At 36.8% G+C, this 22,370-nt stretch overlaps 1 protein-coding gene across 1 annotated transcript in view; it reads right to left on the reverse strand.

Annotated features, from left to right (window-relative positions):
• LRFN5 (leucine rich repeat and fibronectin type III domain containing 5) overlaps positions 1-22,370 on the reverse strand; it is a 191,609-nt gene that overhangs the window by 89,623 nt on the left and 79,616 nt on the right. The window contains exon 2 of the mRNA XM_040969002.1: positions 2,160-2,322. The gene's annotated coding sequence lies outside the window, so the exon portion shown is untranslated. The remainder of the gene's footprint in view (positions 1-2,159; positions 2,323-22,370) is intronic.

Consider the following 22,370-nt stretch of genomic DNA (forward strand, 5'->3'; position numbering starts at 1 on the left):
AAGTCATTTTAAAAGGTAGACTTCATAAAGAGAAAAGGAGAGATAGAGAGAAGGTCTTCCATCCGCTCATTCACTCCCCAAATGACTGCAATAGCCAGAGCTGAGTTGATATGAGGCTGGAATCCAAGAGCTTCTTTTGGGGTCCCATATGAGTTCAGGGACACAAATGTTTGAGTCATCCTTTGCTCATTTCCCAGGCCATAGCAGAGAGCTGGATCAGAAGTGGAGCAGCCCGGACTGGAAGCAGCACCAACATGGGATACAGATGCAAAAAGGTAGCATACTAAAATGCTCTGCTAACCCCAGAAGTCATTTTGCTTAATTTTCTGTTATCAGATTAAGCAAATTCTTTTTGAAGCCATTAGTAAATGAAAATGTATTTGAATTTCTAAGATGAGAGCATCTATTTCAGCAAATAAAAAATCTCTTTAGTACCAACTTTCATAATGTCAAATGGTTTGCTTTAGAAAAACAGCTTAATGGGGTGGGGGGAGGAGAATTCAATATCATAAACTAGCAAATGTTTTAAACTAAAATATGTGAGACCAACTTAGATCTGACAGTCTTCTGTCTCCTTAAAAAATACAAAAGAGAAAAAAATAAATGTTTTCCTCAATTTGCCTCATGTAAGAAAAAGCCTGAAATAGCAATGAAAAATAGCTCTCAAGATAAATTAATACATCACGTACAAAAGTAGTATAAGAAAATAAAGCATACACAGAAATTATACACACTAAAAAAATGATTTGCAATCTATCTTCTGTATATTCAGACTTTCATTTTATGCTAGTTATAACCACCATGAATAACCTCATTACAACCTTTATATGTATACACTCACATATATCCAGATTATATATAATATACAAATTACATATATAGTTTATGTCTTTAACATAGTCCTTCCCAATGACTTTAGGTGTGCTAGTAGCACCATACGGACTGCCCGCTTTAAATCTCACATAATTAGTAACATTATAATTCAGAAATAAACATTTAGCAACGGTCTTTTGATGGCATTTACATTTCAGTGGCAAACATGCTGACATTATAATATGCTGCAAAAAAGCTAAAGCTATTAAGTGTCTCCTACTCTTCCCTACAAGAAAATTGTTAAGCATTTTGAGCCATCTCAAACTTCTCCTCTCCATAAAAATGCCCACAAAAAACAAGAGATGCCTATATCGAAGAATTGGGGAAAGGGAAATAAAGAAATATCTCAAATGCAAACTAAGAAAATTTAAAATAGAATAAGACTTTTACTGTGGACTTGAAAAGCCTATGCTTTTCTGGAGACTGTAAATATCAAATATTAAATATAATGATTAAACTTTCAACATATTAAATCCCATTTATAAATACAATATTAAAATATTCAGTTTTTTCAAAACCTATTCACATTAATCTTATAACCAATGGCTTTACTTGGTTTTTTGAGAAAGTTTCAATACCTGGAAATAAATCTGTGGTTTTTATTTTTATTTTGAATTGCATTTCTACATTATATTATACATTTTGTTGACCCCTCATGGACCATGATTTCAATTTCTTTTCCTTCCTGTGATTTTTCTTTTGTTTTCCCATTATGGAAAGGATCTTATGGTGCCATAAAATATCTTTGAATGGAACACAAAAGGCATCATCACTTAGCACTAACCCATCAGAAACAGTACTGCCAGCCACAGCCCATTATCCTCCATATAGCATTGAGCACAACAACCATGGAAAGAGCTTTCAGCTCTTCACATCTGAAGATTTTTAAGTGATTCTAAGAGTCTTAACTGACCCATAAGAATTCAGATTCCAAATATATCATTTATTAGTTAAGCAATCACGACAGTATCCTAGGTCATACTAAATCCATCTTATTCAACTGCAAGCATTGTTCTAATCTCTACCCTTTCTGTGCCTCGAAACTGCAAATGCGAATTGTTTTGTGTGCAAAAAAGCAGTTCTCAAAGAAATCCAAAATTTCATAAGGATAGCGGTGAAGAAAAAAGTGGCATACTTTGTGTCTCCAGAAAAAAAAAAAATACACATGATGTGATCCATGAAGCTGGTTGTTTTGCCTCCTGTATTTGTTTTGTAAATGTCTAGCTAGCCTCTCATCAGTGTTCTAAAACCTAGCAGCAACCATAGAACTGAAGCAGCCAACTTACTTCTGAAGCCTGAAGAGTTCTGGACTGCTGTGCAGGAGTCAGCACTGTGCCTGGCTGCTACAGAGGACCACCAGGGTGAGAGCATCTCCAAAGATGGTGCCGAGGACGGTGTCAGAAGGAAGGGCGCTCAGCTGCTACACCTGGCGGAATGGTTACAGGGATTCTTCAAAGGAGGGAAACACAAAACAAAACAAGGTATCAAAATGCTTATGTAGTGTCTTTTAAACAATCTCAAACAGTATCAGAACAACAAATATGTAGCATTCACATGGGTTAGCAGAATAAGGCTTTCCAACAGAATATGAAATTCCTTCCCATTCCACCAAATACATCAGCATCTGACTTCTCATTCTCCAGAACAAATTTTGTTGTCTCAGAACTGCAGACATTCATAGTAGTTCATGTAGTTCATGTTTTGATTATCCAGAGTAGGGCAAGAGTGACACATGCTTAATTACCACCTACTGCCTACCAGCTAGATGACACAAGAGCTACAGCAATGAATGAACTGGACAAAGCCTTGCACTCACTAAGAGTCCTACTTTGTGTTACTTGAATGTTCTCTAAAATAGAAACTATAGCCACTGAAACACATATGTCTGCAGAAGAAACGCAAGGTGTATATGTTAAATTTTGTTAAAGTTAACATTCATGTTTCCAATCTTCTACCTGAACATTACTGACTTCTACAGTTTTCTGAGGGTCTACAACAGTATGAATAATAATTGACCTGACTCTTCTTGATGCAATATTATGCTTTCTTTCCTCTAACAGAAAACAAGCTGGATTGTATGAGACAGGACTTGGAGAAGTGGTTGGGACACCTTTACCTCATGCACTCAGACTTGTGTTCAGGTCTAGCCTTCTGCTTACGCACATCCTGACAGGCAGAAGATGATGGCTCTAGCATTTTGTTCTGCCACATCTGTGGGAATCCCTCATTCAGTTTTGGATTCCTGTCTTTGTGGCCCAACTTCAGTTGCTGAAGTTATTTGGGGAGTGAGGCAGAACAAGGATGATTACATTTCTCTGCCTTGAAAGATAAGCAAAAAATGTAATTTGGATGGTTGAATTTTGAAAGAAAAAGAGAAATATTGAAATAAATGGAATAAATGATGTTTAACATTGATAATGGCATCATATCACAGAAAGAAAAGTGAGGAATCAGGAAATGCTGTGGCACAGTGTGTAAAGTCACCACCTACAGCACCAGAAAGCTGCAGCCACTGTGGCCATTTGGAGAATGAACCCACACGGGTGAGAAACTCTCTCTCTTTCTCTCTCTCTGTCTCTAGCTCTTCTAAATACACAAGATAAATTCTTTTTTAAAAAAAAGAATCTTTAAAATTTCTAAAACATATCAATAAAACAAGTAAAAAACAGTAAAGATGTAATAATAATAAAGCAGTTTCCTTTATTGCTCCTTTTGATTCAATTTACAAACAGAAATTATTTCATAGAGACAAAAAATTCATTATGTTGCTTATGTTGTCCAATAATTATCAGTGGAAATGAATGTATTTGATAATTAGTATTAAAGAATCTCAGAAATATTAACAACCAATTCAGGTCGATGATAAAAGAGAATGACAAATTACAATGTCCATATTTTATTATTTCAGTGGATGTGTCAACCAACTCTATCATTTTGTTAAACTTGAATTTAATAAACAAAATGTTTATTACAGAATTGCACAATGAATAAAATATACCTTATACATGCACTTGATTATAACTGAATCATATGGCAACCACATACCAATACTTGTTGCCTTTTCAACTATTTGCTTCCATGAGTATATTATCCTATTTTTTTCTTTTCATGGAGACACAATAAAAAATATAAGTGATCCAAAAGTAACCTTCACTCTAAAACAAGATATGTCCTTTAGAGAGGATCATTTTGCATTTTAGAATGTTCAGAAATTGTGACAAACACATGCATAGGTAACTGCACTTGTGTAGAATTTTCAAAATAAATAAAAATATTGCAATTACCAATATTCCACTTCTGTTTCCTATCGCCAGCCCATCCATTCTGTGAGTGCAAATTTAGCACACCCATAACTGGCTCAAAAATGATCTTGTGCAAAAATGTGATATGATCAGAGTTATGTACCTGCAGCTTGCACCTCTTAAGTGAATTCATGAATAATCAATTTCCACAAGTAAAAATGTGGATTACAAAATCTCCTTGCTCCTATACTTCTGATCATGTTCTCTGTATTTCAGAGGATGTATGAGAAAAAGAGAAATTTGAATCTTTAATTTGTTTTATGTTATTGCCTTGTATTAACAAAACATAAATTCCTTAAAATATTATGTTGGCAGCCTCCCTGTTAAAACTATTGGCCAACTGTATATTCAGCATGAAAAGCCCAGTAGCTTCTACAACGGTTCTCTAAAGTCAAGTGGCTGACAGAAAGTTTTCCTTGTGCATACTCAGATTATTTATCAAAGAGAATATATCTTTTTCTTATAACACCTTTTTATATGAAGTTCATAAAGTTTAATCTATCATAAAACATGTCAATCAAATATTCCAAAATATTGCAAATACTCCAAAAATCCAATGTATATATGGATATGCACATATATACTCACTGCATATACATATGTGTGTACATACACACATATACATATGCATTCACACATATATATTTCTGTATAATTGCTACAAACAGCAAAGACTGAGAAAGATCAACAAACACTGAGATGGGTCACCCAGCTAGCTACAGGCAATGTCAGTCTCTCATATTGGCCTTTCTCCGTGAAATGTGTTTCATCAATTGCTGTGAGGACTTCAGAAACTGCCACAGGATTCTATAACCAAATAAGTTTATACTTTTTCAATCTAGTTATTTTGTTCAATGTGATGTTCAAGCTAGGAGATTCTAGATTTATTCTTGTAATACCAAAAATTCCTCACATTATCACACAATGATTTACTTTTCTTCTTGTAGTAAATTGAAAATAACCATGAAAAAAAAAAATCTGATCTATTCCACAGTTCCAAGATGTTACTACATTGGCCATCTTCCACAGTGCTAGAGAATTTGGAAGCTGTTACTGTTGATGTACACGCATTCTCAAAAACATGATATTTTTTTTCCTTCTAAGAATGGTTTTCATTGCCAATTCTACCCTCTAAACGAATTCAGGAAGCTTGGGGAAAACTTTGGAAGTTATTAGGGAATATATGTTTGAAAGTAATAATCGTGTTTTCCCAACTACTCAATGGTACTCTCTTACCCTCCACCTCATATTCACTAAGTGCGTATCAGTTGTCTGAATTTATACATAGATAAGGCCACGCTGTTAGCAAAAACAGAACTTTAAAGTTACAGAACAAAAAGTTAAAATATTTCAAGGTGTAAACACAGTGATCAAAATACTTTCTTTCCACATTGTAGGCAAACAACAATTCTGTCTCGTTTGGAATATTGTTCCTAAGATTGGCGCAAATTTTACTCCACTACAAACTGAGGAAACCCTAAGCATTTGAAGACAACAGTGGTAAGGCCTCAAGTAGGCACACCATCTGGAATATCCAAGTATTTAGAAAAAAATTTAGTATATCAAATTGTATCATTAATATTACACATCCCTATTATTTTCAAATGGTATAAAATATTACATTTATATTTAATTATACTTACCTTTTACTGGGAATTATTGTTTGATCTCCATGATGGAAAGAGCCAGCTGATTTCAGTACATAAATAATTGAATCATATACTCACATTGCAATTCACTCAAACACTTCTTTAATAGACATAGAATAATAAATTATTTGGCACAATAATGCTATCAATTTACTACTCCAAGAATGGGAATTTAACATCAATGCTATTTTCTTAATATAAGCAACTTGAAAAAATAATTTGGGCCAGAAGAGTTAATTAAAATTAGAAATTATTATATCTTAATGACTTTGGAAAGCATGAATATCCAGATTAATTTATATAAACCGTATTACTAAAATATACTTGTTTTACAACCAGTACTGCAAAATTCACCTTAAAAATTAGGGACCCTGATCAAATATATCAATGCATTTATATTATTGGATAAAAGCATCATACCATATACTTAGCTATATAAAATAGTTTACAAATTATTACACACATCTGGGAAAATACAACAAATAAATTAATGTACCACTAGATCATTTATTGCTTAATGCAAATGCCACAATATAAATGAGAACAACTTATCATTCCTTTCTGCTTACAGCAAAAGTTCAGCAGTTGCACTAAACATAAATCTTGGTGACCTAAAAATTTTATTACTGCCTACTAATTTCCCATGAACAACTCACAGGAAATAGCTTTCACTGATACTGCATTTCAGGAAACTACAACCCAAAGTGAAAGCCTTTTTGCCTGTGTGTTTTGGGGTTGGGAGTGATAACATACAGACTAAGGGTGATATACTACATTTTTTTTTGTATTTGCAAAAATACTGCAAGTTTTACATCAAAATAGTTGCATCCAAAATAACTTTTTCATTTAACATATATCATAATTACAGCTTCAAGTAAAATATTCTTAATTGATCTTTGATCACGTGGGGAAACAAAATGCGTACCACAATTTGAAGTTGATTTTAAAAGCTTTTATTTTTGATTGGAGGGTGATTATAGAATTCCTACACAATATAAAGAAATGCACAGTAAGACCTGTATGAAGGCTATAGATTTCAGGAAGTGCTTTTCCTTGCTTAGAAAATATTTTACCAGATGGTCATGAAATTAATTACAGAGTAAGGAAAATGTTTAACATTATAATTCTTTCACAATTTAAATTTAATCTGCCAAGACCGTATTTGAAAGTCAAGTGTTTGAATCATATAATTTTTCTCCCTAAAGACATATTTACCACCTACTTAGTCCTTGGTGTGGTAAAGAGCATCATGTTTTGGTTTCTTTACTAGTGCATAGTCTGCTCTAACAAGTGAGTTGAGAGGCCTCCTCTTCTGTTTGGAACATGGGAAAAATACCCAACAAATTCTTGTGGTTTTAGTAATTTGGCCAAGAAAGCAGACATGTACCTTGGTCACTAATGTGCATGCCAGTTTTATTTCCTCAGCAGTGATATTTCACAATTTGAAGGAAGTATTATCTGAGTGTGATTGATGCAATGGTGATTTTAACTGTGCGTATCTGCAGGTATCTGCCCTCGTTTCTCCTGCATTTCCTGCTTTCTTTTTCCCTATACCTTCCAACAGATGTCCATTGCTCCTTTCCTCCCACTTTTACCTCCCTCTCTCTTAAAACTTTATCACTTGAATGTGAAATAACAAATAATCTAATGAAATCATAATATCTATTTAATGAACATATACATTTGGAAAAAACATACTTTAAACAATTTCTTTTTTTTTTTTTTTAAAGATTTATTTTTATTATTTTTTCATTGGAAAGGCGGATATACAGAGAGGAGAGACAGAGAGGAAGATCTTCCGTCCGATGATTCACTCCCCAAGTGAGCGCAACGAGCCGATGCTATGCAGATCCTAAGCCAGGAGCCTCTTCCGGGTCTCCCACGCGGGTGCAGGGTCCCAAAGCTTTGGGCCGTCCTCTGCTGCTTTCCCAGGCCACAGGCAGGGAGCTGGAAGGGAAGCGGGGCTGCCGGGATTAGAACCGGTGCCCATATGGGATCCCGGGCGGGCAAGGTGAGGACCTTTAACCACTTGCGCCACCGCGCCGGGCCCAACAATTTCTTTTTTTAAGATTATTTATTTATTGTTATTGGAAAGTCAGATATATAGAGAGGAGGAGACACAGAGAAGCAAATATTCCATCCAATGGTTCACTCCCCAAGTGGCCACATGGCTGGAGCTGAGCAGCTCTGAAGCCAGGAGCCCAGAGCCTCTTCCTGGTCTCCCATGCAGGTGTAAGGTCCCAAGGTTTTAGGTTGTCCACTCTTGAGTGCTTTCCCAGGCCACATGCAGGGAGCTGTATGGGAAGCTAGGCTACCAGGATTAGAACTGCTGCCCACATGGGATCCCGGAAAGTGCAAGGTGAGGACTTTACATTAGGCTACCATGACAGGCCTAAACAGAACTTCTAAACATACATATCATGCCAATTTTAGGATAACTGATTCATATGCAAATTTCTAAAACCCTGACCAAGTTTTTAATGTGCAAATTAGAAAGTGCAGATTTGTTTAATATTCATTATGTAAATAATGAATGCATATACACTCCTCTCCTTTTCTTCCCACTTGTACTATTATTATTATTACTATTATTATTTTATGTTCCATATGCTTTGGGATTTCACTGACCCCATTCCTGAATCCCCTCCTTCTGCACACTGATTTCCCCTATATTATGATAATCAAATAGTTGTTCATAAACAGTCATAAGTCCATCGTTGTGGGCATGGACAATCGTAGACAGCCCAGCATCCTATTGTCAAGATAAATTTAACAATTACATTGGGAGTGTAATAAGTTGTTCGAAAATCCCACCCTGGACTCAGCACCATTTCCTCTTCCTCACAGCTCACGAAATCCATGCCAGTCCAGCCATCCACCAATCAGGCATTACCCCTGAGAATCCCGCCCCCAATCTCCCAGCCCCTTCCCCAACTCTGCCCGCTTACCAGTCATTCGTAGGCAATCACCTGTGACAGTCTCAGGCACCAATCCCCTGGGGCCTGCACTCAATCCCTCCCATCCCTGCCCCCCCACACCTGGTGGGCTCACCTGAATGGCATAAAGGCCCCCAGGTGAGGCTCTGGCCCTCTCTTTTCCTTCCAAAATCCCTCCCCTGTCTTCTTCCACCTCCATTCTGCTTCTGCCCCCTGCAATAAAACCTCCTAAGATACATCATTGTGTCTGGTGTTTTTAGCTCATGGTAAAGAAACAGGCTGTGGGAATTAGCTGTGCTTAATAATGTAAAAATTAGAACTTTAACTGTTTTAAATAGCTAACAGGGAGTCCATCTTTGATCTGCAAGTAGAGATGCAGGCTGCATTGTATCTTCACATCTGGATATGAGAATCCCCATTACACAGTTACTATACATCCCTTTAAATGAAAAATCATAAAACAAAATCAACAACATGGAGAAAAATAGAAATTTACAACACCATGAAGTTAACATGCTACTGAATGACTAATATGCCACTGAAGAAATGAAAAAGAAAATCAAGAATTTAACTATCTTCTGAAGGGCAGGTCTGGAAGAGGCATATTCTTTGAGCTTATCTTTACTGTGGGATACTTTCATTTCCTTTTCAAAGACAAAGGAAAGCTTTGCTGGGAATGTTATGCTGGACCAACATTTTTTTTTTTCCTTTTAGAATACGGAATATGTCACTCCATTCTCCTCTGTTCTGGAGAATTTCCTGTGAGATATCAGCAATGATTCTGATTGCCATTTCTCTATATATGAATTGATTATTTTCACATGCACACTTAAGGATCTTTTCCTTATGTTTGATTGAAAAGAGCTGGATTATCATGTGCCACAGTGAAGATTGCTTTTAGTCAACCCTGTTAGGAGTTCTATGCCCCTTGTGGATGTTGTTTCCCAATTCTTTCTCCAGATTTGGGCAGTTTTCATTTATTATTTCTTTGAACACAGCTTTCAACCAAGCTTCTCTTTCTGCCCCTTCTGGAACTCCTATAGAAGGACACTGTGACCCTAGAAGGTCAACAAGCACAGGATTACAAATGATAGGATTACATTTGTATGAGAGCAACTGAGTGGATAGCAGGTGAATGATAACACTTGGAATATACAAAACAAAAGAGTTCCAAACAATGGTATAGAAACTAGTGATGGGTTCCCTAGATAAGCTCAATACCTCCTCCCTTAACCTATGTGACCCTCAGTCTATAAAAGGCCGATGTCACTAATAAGCTTTGGCTATTGACCACCAGTCAGCAGTCCACATGTGCACTAAGCCATAGCTGTGCACCAAGCCATAGCTGATGGTCAGCTAACAAACTCCCATAACTTTTATATTTGGCTTGTAATAGTGTCTTTTAATTCTTGAATGTTTTTTTTTTTTTAGCTTGAGCCAGCTCCATTTCCTGCTTTTTGATTGTATGGCCCCGTTGTGCAAGAAATATCTTCCAATTTTGAGATTCTTTCTTCTGCTCATTCATTCTATTATGGAGACTCCATTGAATTTTTAATTGTTTTATTGCAACTTTCATTTCCAATAATTCAGTGTGATTTTGTTTCAGTGTTGCTATTTCCTGTGTGACATATTCCTTAAATTCCTTGAATTCCTGTATGTGCTTCTCATTGTTGTTAAGAAGCTCTATAATGGGTTTTCTGAATTCTTTATCCCCCATTTTCTCATTACATTCCTCAATAACTCTGAGGTTGACAAAGGCTTTGGCTCCTTTGCAGGGAAGTCTTCAGTAATATTCATTGTGCCTCTGTCTCTTCTTTTGCTCTTGGCCATTATACTTTTGGTTATCAGGTTCTTCTCCTTAGGACAGGTTTCTAAGCTGTGTCATGCACAGGCCTACAGTTCAATTTTACTTTTTGTGTTTGATACCCAGTTCTTTGTTTACGGTCACTTGTACCTCTCTCTCCAGTGAGTTTCAGACATGAGCTCTTGCGTTAATCTTGGACCATGCTCTCTAATGCCCCAGCTCCTAGTTCACTATTCTCTGCCACTCTCTTCCACCATTCTCTGTATAGCATTTCTCCCACTCCTTGTTTGAGCAGGTCCCAGACTTAGGGAGACACAAGGTATCCTAAAATACTAAATTGTTGGTGGTGCTAATCTTGCTGGAACCTGATGGCCCATTAGGTTTGAGGGCCACCTGGACCTATTTTGACCTGTAGGGTGCCAAATTCGGTATTATTTTTCCTGTGGGACCAATGCAATGCATTAACCTGGAAGTAAGTTTGTGCCCAGCTTAGCACATGCGCATGTCCTTTGCCACACTGTACAAAATGGCATCTGATGTCCCATTGGTGGAGGTCTGGATCTGCTGGCCATTAGGCCTGGGAGTGATCCAGATCTGTTTGGGGTGGAACCTGTAATTTGCCATTTTGATGCAATGCACTCAGCCAGAAGTGAGTTCTCTCCAAGCTCAGTGCATCAACAGTTCTTTCCCTATAACCTTTGCCTCCCTATACAACACAGCATCCAGTGACGCTCTGGTGAGGGTCTGGGCTATGAGACCTACCTTGTTCCCACATCGCCTGTTTGGGAGCTATTGCTCTGCCTCTGTTTCTGGTTGAATCAAACAAATCAGCAGCATGAGATATTCTTTGTTGGATTCACCTGCTCAGCTCCCGGTGAACTCTGCTTCCTCCCTGGCTAGTGCTGGATCTCCAGCTACTGGTTGAGTTCAGTTTACTGTTGACTAACTGAGCTGGATTATCTGGTCACTACAACAATACGCCATTGTATTTGTTGCTTTCCTGTGTCCCTCAGATTACAGTTGCCAGTTGCTCCTCTGCTGTCAGCCTGTCCTTTACTATTTTTTGGAGTGTGCCCGCTCTGCTTCACTCTGGCTAATGATTCTCCATCTGGTTAAATGTGTTCTTACCCCATTCTGCCATCTTGATTCTCTACACTCCTCTCTTAAAATTAAACATACTATGTTGGGGGGAGGGGGTGGCTTGAGTGTGGGAAATGGTTGCAAGATTATTATTGGAATGGAACTCATCCATCTTTCATTATATTCATAGATTCCTAGATTGGAAAACTATATGTAAGTATTTACAAGTCTATGAATATTTGTAAGATATGAATTAAATGAATTTCTTTTTTGTGGCACTGTACTACATTTATTCAATATGTACCCTTTGAAAGGAACTATGTATTGCTTATGAGGAAATCTCTGCATTATTTTCCACAATTGCATGAACAGCTACATAATGATGCATTATGTTCCTTGGCATGGGGCTTAAATGTCAGCAGTTTTGCTAATGTAATCTCTGTACTCTGCCAGAAATTCAGTATCAGAACAGTGTATCTGCAGTGAGTTATTTGCTTTTTATCAAATCACATCTAGAACATAATGTGCTCTCCAGAAAAAAAAATTAGCAAAAAATGCAAATTAGTTAGCTAAGAAAAAAACACTGAACTGCCACTACTTTTGAGCAGCAAACCACTTCATTGTCATTATTGTAAGGGACAGTTCATAAGGTGATATTTTTAAAATCTAGATTTCATGAAAATATGTGTGAATGTATGTAAGAGGCAGAAAGAAAGTTTGAGCTTATATTTACTGGTTCACACTCAAATTCCTGCTGTGCATAAGGCTTTTCTTAGCTGAATCTGGGAACCTACAACTCCAACCAAGTCTCCCAGGTGGGTGACAGGAACCCTTTGCATTCAGGGCAGCCACAACCTTGCAAGACTTGCATTAGCAGGAAGCAGAATCAGGAGCTGTTATTGACTCAGGAATCCAGAGACTGTGTACCAGACAGAGGCATAACTGCTAAGCCAAATGCCTGACCCAGAGTTTAGGTTTTGCGTTAGAAACTGACTGACTATTGCATGTTTTACTGAAGTGGAATAGTTTGAGAAACTATTCTTGTTTGTTTTCCTTCATTGGGCCAAAAATTTAAAGAAAATACGGGTTTCTTTTGCAGAAGAAATAAAATTGCCTTTGTCTAAACGCTTGAGAAACAGTAGGGTTTTTCTTTTATTTGCTAAATGTTAAATTCTTTGCCTGATGGAGTATTAAGTCTGTGATTGTGAAGTGAACTAAAAATGTGCCACTGTAAACATTTTAAAAAGAAGATAAAGAAAAAGGAGGGTGGGTTGGAATTGCAGGTAGGAGAGAGAGGAGGGTGGGGAGTATTACTGTGTTCCTAATGTTGTATTGTGAAATATGTGAAGAGTATTCACTTTATAAATAAATTAAAATATAAATGTATATATGTATATATTATTCTGGACAAAGAATGAGAATTATTAAGAGAAAATATTAAGCAGTGTAAATGGATATTATTTCACATTTTAAAAAATATATTGGCTTATTTATCTTTATGGAAAGGGAGGGTGAGAGGAAGAACAAAAGGAAAAGAGCAAGTGTAGACCTTCCATTCTCTGGTTCAATTCCCAAAACATCCACAATAAACAAAGCCAGGCCAGATCCAAACTAGGATCCAAGAATTTGACCCAGGCCTGCACTGTGGATGCCCGAAACCCCCGTATCTGGACTACCATCCACTGCCTCCCAGGTGCATTATTAGCAAGAAGCTGCATAGAATGCATGGAATAGTCGGCACTGGAACTCGCATTCTGTATTGCCTATGAAGAGCCATTCGAAGTGGCTTCAGTGTTTCTAATCCATTTTTGGAAATTTGATAAAAATCAAAAACGTATATTGAAAAGTCAATCTTCAATGTTAAAAATCCAGCCAAATGAATCTACAATACGAAGAAGTTTATGTACCCTGGCACATGTAACACAATGCCTACACACACATACACACACACACACACGAACACTGACATACAAACACGCTAGAGACTGTCATGTGCATACATATGCACAAAGATATTTCTTCCATGTACATCCACTTGTGTGTACTCAAACACATACATACTATAGAACACTTCAATATAGGGGTATAGGCACTCACCTATCTACAGACATGTACAGAAATACGCTACTCTCTGCGGCTAGAAATGTGTATTTATGGAGAGGGAGAGACAGGAACAGGGCTAGAAAGAATAGAGTATATATGAGTAACTCTAAGAACATTGGGGTGCACATACTTAAGGCATCAAGTTAGGCATAAGGCTGTAAATCTTGACCAATACTGCATAGTTGAAAATCATCATTGTAGTGAGTTTAAACAAAATTTTGGAAGGAGACCCCCCTCAAAAAATCTAAAGACTACATGGAAAATGGGAATTTGGTGTTACTACAAATATGTTGAAAGGCAATATGGGTGTGATGGGTGTGGGAAATACCTAGAAGCACAAGGAATACTCTTGAGGGAGGTTAGCCATGGAGTGAGAACACACTTTCACATGACAGAAAAGTACGAGACTTTAGTTGTGAAAGAATTATCTGTGCCAATGTATCAATCTAATGGGGCATCTTGTACCTTAATTTCTTAAATAACCTATAGCTCTTTAATGTCCTAGGACATCATACAAATAAATGCAAGCACATAGCATCCTACAGGTTTATCCTTTATAAGACACCGCAAATGCAAATTAATGCTTTTAAGCTTCAAATAAAAATATACTTGAAAAACTTAGAAGTTACACCTAAAAAAGATGTTTTCTAATTCAAAAAGTGAGCAGTGTTCTCAAAGTGAAGTTCTTATGATGCAATTAAACTGATTTTGATGACAAAGGAGTCACTGGAAAGAAATTGCAAGAAGTCCTGATTATTGTACGGGAGGAAATCTCCATAAAGTTAGATTATGAAGTGTCATGTATAAAAGATAGGAGGAAGGATGCAGAACTAAAGAGGAATGCAAGATTGTGTTTGCAAAGCACTTTCAGACACATTATTTCATTAGAGAGTAACCCTGCTGTCCTTGGCCTTTTCTTGTTCAGCATTTTAACGCTGATTTGAAAGAGGATATGAGGAACAGTGCTTATTAAATCTGTGAATTGTGTCTGATACAAAACTTGGATTTAAAAAATGTCTCCATGGGATAATGGATGAAGCAAGGCTGTCAAAATGAAATATAATAAAGCTGAAAGTAAAGACGCTTAGATCAAAAAATTTAACTATTAAAGGGCAGATGAAGATACTTTTTAAAGGCAGTTTATATGAAACACACATAAGGGATTGTCTCTCTGACCCTTAAGGGCTGACTTAAAAACTGTAAACTCATCATTCATGAACAGCAAAGGCATCTCCAGAATAAAAGGTTTAACAGCTGTATTAAATCATTTGTTCCTATGGAACCAAGTCAGAAACATGAAGTGTCTCATTCTGAATTCTGATGTATAATGGGGGACATACCGTCAAGGAAAATATGGCAAATTTGATCCACTGCTCCTGGGAAAAAATGATGAATTGGAATAGTAGTTTGAGAAAGAGAATGTATAGGCAATGTACCTCCAAATACCACTTTTAGGGGGTAGCAGTGGTGCTGCTAAACACAGAGCACATGATTCTTCACGGAGGATAAAGGTTCTATGAGGAGTCTCCTGAACATGAGGGTCAGTTCAATATATCAGGCACAGAGAGTAAATACTGCTTGCTCTCAAACGTGGAACCTTAAAAAGTTAATCTCACAGAACTAAAACACAGGTATGTGGTGTCACAGGCTTGATATTTGAAGAGTAGGTAGATGCTGGCTAAAATATTTATAATTGTAGTTTAACAGAAAAAATATTTTTAAACAGGTGAATAGAGGCAGAAAGTATATTAATTGATTTTCTGGGGATTGGGGGTGATGGGAAGTCTTGAAGAAAGAAGTGTGGAATAATTACTTAATATTTATTGAGCTTCTTTATAGTGATGAAAATTTTCTAAAATTGTTGCGACTGTTGTACAACTATATGAACAAGCTAAGAACACTGGACCAAATGTTGTGGATGAATGAATTGCACATATGCGGGTAATATCAATAAAGTTCTGTTTAAACAGTCCCATTCAATGCCTTGGAGGCACTAAGGATGTTGAGCTCTAAAGGGTGCACTCTATAAGAATGTCAAAGGTGCCATTCATTTATGAATCTTCAAGTTGGAGATTTGCTGAGAAGAATGCCTCCAATTCTAACACCTGCAGTACTGCATGAGATGTTCTGTAGATTCGGTTTGCTCTGGGTCGAAGACAAGTTCATTTCCCTGAAGTGTCAGAGTGCTTGGAGATACTTCTGCTGAAGCACCAGTACTACTGGGACCAGAGCAGTAGCACAGCCAACATTAAACTGAAGCTCACACCATCTGTGTCCCAAATGGGCTCAGATTTGAACCTCCAGCACTCTGCCTCTGATCCAGATCCCTGCTAATGCAGCTGAAGGAACCGCAGACAGCAGCCCAATTGTGTGGGTTCCTGCTAACCAGGTAGAGGACTTGGATAAAACTCTTCACTTCTGGCCTAGCCCTTGGGGCCATGTGTGGCATGAATTAAAAAATGAAAGATTTCTCTCTGTCTCTCCTCTCTCTGTTACTCTGCTTTTCAAATAGATAAATAAATAAATCTTAAAAAATTGTAAACATACAAGTATAATATTTTTTTTTCAGTATTTTTAAGTAGAGATCCCACTATTTGACCAAAGGAATTGAAACTGTATTTACAATTCTAAACATGTTTGCACTTCAATTTCCCTGCATTTTTAACTGTGAGTTTTAATTTACTAAGGAATAGCATGATTCCATTCTCAGCTTTATTGTAATTAACCATATTTGTATAATGGTTCTATACAGGTGATCACAAAGATCAGAATAAAAATAAAAATATTTAACAGTTTGCATATTACCATTTTCAAAGCTTTTCACACACACGTTACGCAGTATGACCTCCAGAACAGTGTTATGCAGCAAGTACTGCAGTTATTTGTTGCTCGTTTCTAAGGTTGGAGATGATGAATCAATTGCACAAAGCCATGCCAGAATTTGATGGCAGATAAAGGAGCAGACTATCGAATTCTGCCTTTCTCTAAGTCTCTTTCCATTTAACTGTTATTTGGGATTTATAAGAAAGGCTATTCAGGCACAAGAAAATTCTCCTAAGATGTAATGTCAGAGAGAAAAGAACTGATGGCAAAACAAAAGGATGTTGGCAATGCAAAATAAAATGGACAAAGTGCTAAATCACGTATACATAATTTTTTAAAAGTATTTTGGAGCTAAGGGCAACATACAAATAGGTTATTAAAATATATTCAAGACAAATAGCTAAACAGAAAGCAAATTTTTATATAAAGAAGGATTATAGAGACACAACTTGAAAATATAAATGTATTCTTATTGCATTTTACTCTAGGTTAACATTTTTGAGGTTCTTTCACTAAAATATATAATCATTTGCTGATCTACATCAATATCCTTGTTAATTGTGATAATAATTTTATAATAAGGGCCATTGAAATTAACATAAAATACTTTCAACTGATTGATTCAATGTTTTAATTTTCTCTGGTTCTATTGGCACTCAGAACTCACCATATCTGTTATAATTCAGTGTTTCACTGTCATATAATTTAATGGAACAGATTCTTCATTGAAATCTCAGCTCCTGTCTCATTCCTAGACAGTAAGATCTGTATATTTTCATTTGGATAGCAGCATAAAGATTTTAAAATGCAAATAAGACTATTTGCTACATTCAGATTTCTAGTGTGGCATTCAGGATCTACAATCATCTAGCTTTCCACATTCCTCAAATATCATGCTCCACACCTTTCAAAACACATACCTTTTTGCTTTGATTTTTACAACTCCAGTCAAATGGATGTAACACAAAGCTTACGCTACTTTTTTTTTAATATGTGATTCCATATTAAATACATGCATACTGTTCTCCAACTGCCGTCACAGCATTTACAGAACAGTTTTCACTTTGGAAAAAGTATTAAGCACTAATTCCCCACGCTCTCCTTTCTCCACCTGTCTCTGATCTCCACTGTTCTTTTTTTAATTTCTATTTGTTTATTTATGTGGAAGTCAAAGTTAATGAAAAGAAGAATGAAAGACAAAGATTTTCTATCCACTGGTTCACTCTCCAAGTGGCTTCAATGGTCCCAGCTGAGCCAGGCTGAAGCCAAGAACCAGGGGCTTCATCTGGATCTCCCACAGTGAGGCAGCAGGGCGGAAGGAACAGGCATGACATTCATTCTTGCTTTTCCCACGCCTTTAGCAGAGAGCTGGATTAGAAGTGAATAGCCAGGACATGTACTTGGCCCATATGGCATGCCAGTGTCGCATAAAACAGCTTTAAGCCCTCTGGCAACACCATGCCTCCTTCTTTTGGAAATAAAATTACTTGTTTGTTTCTTATAAGTTGGTAGACTAACAAAGAAATTCAGATAAAACAGAGAAAAAGAACTTCTGTCTGTTGGCTCTCCCCTTGATTGCCCACAGCCAGGAATGCCATCCCGGTTTCCCACATAGGTGGCAGTGGTAGAAGCACTCGAGGCAAAATCCAGTGCTATCCCAGCTTCACCAGTAGGGAAGGGGATCAGAGTTGGAGTAACTGGGCTTAACTGAGCACTCTAACAAAACATGTCTAAAAAAGTCACAAGTGACTTATTAACCCAATGAACCACAAGATCTACACCCAGTAACCACTTGGCTGTCTCTATCTATAAGCTAACTATAAAAATACTATAAAAATACAATATTATTTTTATATTTTTCTGATTGGCTTTCTTAACCTCAAGATTTATCAACGTTCCAGCATATACCCGAATTGTCTTTGTTGTAAGACTAAATTTTTCTTGGTGTTTATAAGCCACATTTTCCTCATCCATTCGTTTGTTGTATCTTGAGATGTCCATCATTAAATTTGTGAAGAAGGCTGTTATAAACTTAAGTGTACAAATCTCTTCAATACTCAACTACTATATTCAGAAATAGAATTTTTGAATTGCATGGTAATTCTATTTTTAACTAGTTCAAAAATGATCATAGTATTTCTGACAGAAGTTGTGCTATTTGACATTGCTGGCATCCCCAAAACAGTGCACTATTTGATCCACAGCCCCTTCAATGCTTCATATTTTGTGTTTTTCTTTTGATGCAATCATCCTAATAGCTGTACAGTTGTATAATATTACAGCAATTTAATTCTCCTTGTGTTTGTCTTAATCCATGTAATTAATATTGTTTAATTGTGTTTTTTTTTCCCCCAAAGAACCAGCATTTACTTTCAGTGATTTTTTTCAAAACTAGGTAAATTAGAGATATTGATATTACTGTGTATTCTCAGAAGTTCAATTATGGGCCTGGCATGGTAGCCTTGTGGCCAAGGTCCTTGCCTTTCATGCACAGGGATCCCATATGGGCTGCTTGCCCAAGCCATAAGCAGGGATATGGATGGGAAGTGGAGCAGCTGTGACATGAACTGGCACCCATAGTGGTTCCTGGCACTTGCAAAGGGAACATTAGCTCATAGAGTCACTGTGCCAGGCTCTGAGATAAAACTTTTTACTTGTTAGTTTTATTCTTAAATAATTCATGAAAATGTATATATTCGATTTTTAAAAGTTTTCAGTTTACATATAGTAAATAATATAAGTTTAGGAGTGTGGTGATACTTTCTGTCCTGTTCCTCCTCTTTTCTGCGCTCCTCGCCCAATCTCTCTCTTCCTTATTTCTCATTCTATTATTATTTTTAATTTTTACAATGGCATATTTTCATTTCACTACACAGTCATGGGCTTATGGCTTCATTGAAGAAAACCCCTATCATTTCTCAAGAACATCGACACAGGACGTAAACAATAATGAAATCTCACCTTTTTTTTTTTTTTGGTAGTATAGATCATGAAGACACAATATTCCTTTTTGGGAGACTGGCTTATTTTACTTTAAAAAAGTTTCTGGTTGCATTTATTTTGCTGCGAAAGACAGAGCTTCATGTTTTTCATGGCCAACTCGTTTCCCATACCGTACATATAGCACATTTTTTTACACAGTCATCTGTTGATGAGCATCTATGTTTAATCCATATCCTAGCTACTGTGAACTAAGCTGCAGCACACATGAATGGACAAGAATCTCTAGTAGATTGACTTCATTATATTTGGGTAAATTCCCAGGAGTAAGATGACTGGGTCATATTCTGGATCCACTTTCAAATTTCCAAGGAATCACCAAAGTGAGCCCCCTAGCAGTTGTGTTAACCTACATTAACACCAATAGTTGAAAGGAACATATCCAATTTAAAACAGGGATATAAAAAAAATAAAATGAGAAAGTCTACCTTAAAGAAAGCATAATTGCTTTTTGTTGAAGGTTTATTTTATTTATTTGAAAAACAGAATGGTTGAAAGGAAAGGAATAGCACAAGAGGAGATTTTCATAACTGCAGTTCGCTTCGTAAATGGCCACAGTGGTCAGGGCTATGGCAGGTGGAAGTCATGAACCCAAGAATCTCACCAGGTCTGGCACAGATGTGGAGGAGACAATAAGTGAGACAGTCTGTGGCCGCTTTCTTGGGTGTATTAGCAGCAAACGGAGTTAGATATAGAGCTTGGATTCTCAAACTAGTACTCTAATATGGAATACCAGCATTCCAAAGAATGGATTAATTCATGGTGCTACAATGCTGTTTCCAGCAGTGGTAGCTTCCATATAGCTGTTTAAGATATATCCAGGGTCCAGCTCAGTAGCATAGCAGTTAAAGTCTTTGCCTTGCATACACCATGATCCCCTATGCACACCGGTTCTAATCCGGGCAGCCCTGCTTCCCATCAAACTCCCTGCTTGTGGTTTGGGAAGGCAATCAAGGATGGCCCAGATGGAAGATCTTTCTCTCTGTTTCCCCTTCTCTCTGTATAATTGACTTTCCAATAAAAATAAAATAAACCTTAAAAAAAAGATGTGTCAAAAAATCATTTTACAAAAAACAAGAAGATTTGAAATAATTAGAATATTATTACTCAAGGTAATAATCTTTTTTGTACTGCATAAAAACTGTTATTGAAAAAAGTATGGAAAACTAATGCATACTTTGATGGTTTAATTGATTGTGGAAGTTGAGCTTGTGGTTGGAAATCTGGTTCTAGGTTTCCAAATATAAATCAGATTTATTCTTAAAATATGTCACATGTGGGGCCCAGCATGGTAGCCTAGTGACTAAAGTCCTCGCCTTGAATGCACCATGATCCCATGTGGGCCCCAGTCCTAATCATAGCAGCCCTGCTTCCATCCAGCTCCCTGCTTGTGACCTGGGAAAGCAGTCGAGGACGGCCCAAAGCCTTGGGACCCTGCACCCACATGCGAGACCTGGAAGGGCTCCTGGCTCCTGGCTTTGGACCTGCTCAGTTCCAGCTGTTGCGGTCACTTGGGGAGTGAATCAATAGAGGGAATCATTTTAAGCCAAAATGGATGGATCTTTAAAACTGTTGGTCGGTAGCTTAATTTTTTAAAACCTTACAAAAACAACATAGTTGATCAATTTTTGATAGAGCCATTAAAATTAAAGATGCCAGTTTTGTCAAAGTGATAAAAATGTCTCTCATTTAAAATACTCAGATATTCAACGGAGTTAAGAACATTAGAGTCAAGGGACTCATAAAATGTCTTGGCTTCAAGTTAGAAAATAGTTATAAAATTTGGAAACCTCCCAAATCTTACATAGTAGAATTAATGGATTTTTCTAGTGATGAAAAATTAAGAGGAAAGATATACAAGAGATTGTAATTCTTAGCTAAAAAGAAATCAGAGCATTAAGATTTCACAACTATTAAAAAATTGCCGCAGCCTTCACTTTTTATTAAATGATAAGTAAGACACTATTTCAATTTGTTTTATTTTCCATGATGGTTATTTTCAGAAATGAATAGAATTGTATTTTTCCTTATTTCAGAGCCTTTGGGCTCACTAATAAGATAACACATCCGAGACTCAAAGAAACATTTTTGCTGAGTATTTTTTTCTAGATTACAGCTTTTTTAAAAGCTTGTCAAAAAAGAAAAAATTTCCAAGAAATGCTTTAATGGAATTTTTATAAGATTAAAGTTAGAGGAAATTCCTAAGCATAAAAAATGAATAACATTTTTTCTTTAAAACAAGTTATGGACAAAATTTCAAATACAAAACAAAAGAAAATCCAAACGGTTTCTTACCAAAAAGATTTCTTGTAGTCAGTCACAATAAACTCTAAATGTTATATGAAGTCCATTCCAAAACCATGCAGAAAAAAAAAATGTGTGTTTCTAAACACAATGAATTTAAAAAATATAACTCACTGGGTCCAGTGCAGTAGCCTAAAGGCTCAACTTGCCTGTACTGGGATCCCATATGGGTGCCGCAGTGGGAACCCATATGAGTGCCAGTTATAATCCCCACTTCCCATCCCGCTCTCTGGTGTGGCCAGGGAAAGCAGTCAAGAACAGCTCAAATCCTGCGGACCCTGCCCCACATGGGAGACCCGGAAGAAGCTCCGGGTTTAGGATTAGCTAAATTCTGGCACATTGTGGCCACTTGGGGAATGCACCCAATTTTGGTTTCCACACTCATAATGCCTCTACTGAAAAGAGGCTGAGAAACACACACACACACACACACACACACACACACACACACACACACACACACACACAATATGCATTTGGCCAGAAGTATCTCTAA

The sequence above is a fragment of the Ochotona curzoniae genome, unplaced genomic scaffold, assembly GCF_017591425.1.
Source record: "Ochotona curzoniae isolate NIBS_2020 unplaced genomic scaffold, NIBS_Ocur_1.0 scaffold_4701, whole genome shotgun sequence".
In the NCBI taxonomy this organism is placed as follows: Eukaryota; Metazoa; Chordata; class Mammalia; order Lagomorpha; family Ochotonidae; genus Ochotona; species Ochotona curzoniae.